The sequence below is a fragment of the Schistocerca serialis genome, chromosome 6, assembly GCF_023864345.2.
Source record: "Schistocerca serialis cubense isolate TAMUIC-IGC-003099 chromosome 6, iqSchSeri2.2, whole genome shotgun sequence".
Classification (NCBI taxonomy): Eukaryota; Metazoa; Arthropoda; class Insecta; order Orthoptera; family Acrididae; genus Schistocerca; species Schistocerca serialis.
The window spans coordinates 588,978,016-588,981,469 of NC_064643.1; the positions used below are offsets into that span (position 1 = coordinate 588,978,016).

General features: G+C 46.5%; 1 non-coding gene across 1 annotated transcript; it reads right to left on the bottom strand.

Annotated features, from left to right (window-relative positions):
* Positions 1 to 2,945: 2,945 nt before the first annotated feature.
* On the bottom strand, positions 2,946 to 3,018 carry Trnaa-cgc (transfer RNA alanine (anticodon CGC)). Its single transcript has one exon. It is a non-coding gene; the product is annotated as a tRNA-Ala (tRNA).
* Between the last annotated feature and the right edge of the window lie 436 nt (positions 3,019 to 3,454).

Sequence of the window (3,454 nt, forward strand, 5' to 3'; positions counted from 1 at the left end):
ACGTTTACGTATGAAAAACGATAACCAAGTTTTATATTGCTGATAGTTTATAATTAGCACAGTTTTTACGTAAACTAACCAGCAGATTCTAATTAACCAAATGTATTTAATGAATAATTAAGTTGAGATGGATAAACACTGAGTTAATATTCAAGGTTTTTGGTACTGTGCACATGCCATATAAATGATCATATCGACGATATTAAAAAATAAATAACATAAATAAAAATTAAAAAATAAAATAAATGTTTTGAGGGGGAAGAACAACATACCAGCTGGATTAAATCCACCTGCTTTGTTGCAAGCGGTTTTATGCGAGGGTTTTCCAGAAAGAAATGCACAGCATTTTTTTTTCTTCAACCATTCTTTATGGAACATAATGAGCATTACACACATGAAAGAATGCTGTTTTATCTACACACCCTATTTTTCCACGTAATCTCCATATCACGCTATGCCCTTCGTCCAGCTCGAAACAAGGGCTTGTATGCCCTGTCGGTAGCAATAATTGTCCTGGTGGCGGGGCCAGTGCTTCACTGAGTGAATCACCTCCTCATCGTCCTCAAAATGTCTTCCACGAATGGCAACCTGTAATGGGCCACACAAGTGGGAGTCGGAAGTGCTAGGTCAGGGCTGTAGCGTGGATGGGGTAACACTGTCCAAGCCTGTTTTGCGATGTGTTCAGCAATTATCAGACCTGTGTGGGGCCGAGCATTGCTATGTTTGCAACAAAACGCCTCCTGGGTTGCTCTGGCGCTGAAGTCCTCAGAAGCGCGTCTTGAGTCTTGTTAATATTTTTGTCATATGCTTCTCAATTAATGGGTACCGCCCTTTGGCATCACACCTTCACAGTCCCAGAACACGGTGATCATGACCTTACCGGCGGAAGCAGTTTCTTTTAATTTTTTCTTCTGTGGGGAGCGGGAATGGCGCCGTTTTGTTTCGGGCTCAAAATGGTGAACCGAGGTTTCATCACCAGTAACAATCCAGGACAAGAAGGCCTACCCCTTAGATCCCAAACGTTGCGACAAATCAAGACAAATGTTTTTTTTTTCTGTGCTATTTGTAATCTGCCGTTAGACACTGCGGGATCCACCTTGCACACAGTTCTGATTGGCAGATGCTGCGCCAACTGTCAGGTCGTAATGCGTCTGTCATCCCGAATGACAACATCAGCTCGATGAAACATGTCAGGTGTGACAGCCATGGATAGTCTCCCCGATCATTGCAAATTGTGGAGCTCCGCCGAACCGCCTTCAGATGACCTCACCCTCCGTGTCCAGCGACTAACTGTACTTCTGTCAACAGCGGATGCTCCACAGGATTTGCACAATCGTTTGCGAATATTCCCTACAGTTTCTTTCTCCGCAGTGAGAAATTCAATGATGGTGCGTTGCTTGTAACGTACATCACCTACAGACGGCATTTTGAAACTGTCCTGCAGCTACGCTATCCGTCCGAAGTGGCGGAAACTTGGCTCGCTCACATAGGAGACTTCAAGCAAACACACTTAACGTTTCGCATTCGTAGCATTGATTATCGCTGAAAAAATGCGGTGCATTACTTTCTGGGCAATCCTAGTAGATTAAAAGCCAGCTTTGCTAACAGTTAACATTGGAAGGCAAATGCCAAAGCAAAGCCGATGCCACGGGATTAGGAAAACATGTTTCGGAAAGGACGACTAAAACAGTCCCTAGTATAATCTCCATCTGGTTTCCATAAAAACGACACAGTAAGAGCACTACATATACTCTTTCCAGTTTCTTTCCTTTAATTTGTAGGCCTCAAGCACAAGCTTTATAGCCAGTTTTGAAATTCCGCCAATAACGTCCGCAGTGAAGTAGAAATTCCTAACAAATACGACATTAGCCGAAAAGGTGCTTGTTTCTACGAATTTTTTGCATCTATATCAAAACGGATAATGAAGCTGGCTGCCGACAGGATTTGGTGACAGTGGAAATTATGTGTGCTCACAATAATGGCTGTAGTGAAACGGGGAGATTTTTTTCCTGGCGTGAATTGCTGGAGAGGCACTTGATTGAGTTGATATAAGCAACAGGATGTGTGCAGTGAGGTCGCCTTGTTTGGATCTGAAGATGGGAGGGGGAGACGAGGCACGGAGGAACCTAAGAGAATTCCCCAAGACCCAATTAAAAGCAGAGCTAACTCGTCTCAGTAGAAGACGTGTGGATAGCACTTCACTGACGCGCATTTTCACGGCGGCACGACACAGTGTGATTGGCCCGCGACCAGACTGCAGCGTTGTGCGATCGGTTTTCGCCGCCTCTGCCGGAAGCGTCGGGCGAGGTGTGAAGAAAGCGCGGTTCTACACACGGGCTCAGAGAGAGCGGCGCAGATAAGAGGCCGTCGCCGCGGTCGCCCCTTGCTGCCGACAAAGGCTTTGTTTCTGAGGCGCTGCCTGCAGACCTCTTCTCCCAGAACCGCCTGTTGCTGGGAAACAGAAGGCGCGCCCGCACAGAACGCGTCCGAGGAAGCGGCCTGTGTGACTTAGGCACTGCGCCACTTCCGGACTGTAGCAGGCAATGTCGTATTACGAAGTCTCAGCAGACTGTCTATCTTATTAGTTCAATGTAGGTTGAAGAGCCAAAGAAACTGGTACACCTGCCTAATAACATGCCGGTCCCCGGCGAGCACGCAGAAGTGCCGACACAATACGTGCTATGGATTCGACTAATGTCTGAAGTAGTGCTGGAGCGAAATGACACCACGAATCCTGCAAGGCTGTCCAATCAAATCAATTAGAAAAGCGAGGTGGTGGTGGTGGTTAGTGTTTAACGTCCCGTCGACAACGAGGTCATTAGAGACGGAGCGCAAGCTCGGGTTAGGGAAGGATTGGGAAGGAAATCGGCCGTGCCCTTTCAAGGGAACCATCCCGGCATTTGCCTGAAACGATTTAGGGAAATCACGGTAAACCTAAATCAGGATGGCCGGAGACGGGATTGAACCGTCGTCCTCCCGAATGCGAGTCCAGTGCGCTAACCACTGCGCCACCTCGCTCGGTTAGAAAAGCGAGGATAAGCGCCCAGGCCGGGAAACAAATGATAGTAGGAACGAAGGACGAGGCGGGAGAACATCTAAACACAAGAGAGGATATAATCAAATCAGCAACGGAATTCTACAAAGCAATATACGCAAGTTCTCTACCAAACAAAGCCACAGACCACAACCCTGTCGATCCAGACCCAAAAACAACAGAAACCATACCTGCTATAGTACACAGCGAGGTTAGAACAACCATCACTGAATTGAAAGATGGAAAGTAGCCTAGGAAAGACAACAAATACAATGAGCTCTTAAAAGAAGCCCAAGATCTCCTAACACCAATCATCACAGATCACAGAAGTGTTCAACAAAATCATACAAACCGAAGACATTCCCGATCAGTGGAAAACAAGTGCGATTGTACTTTTGCCCAAAAAAGGTACGAAAGTTG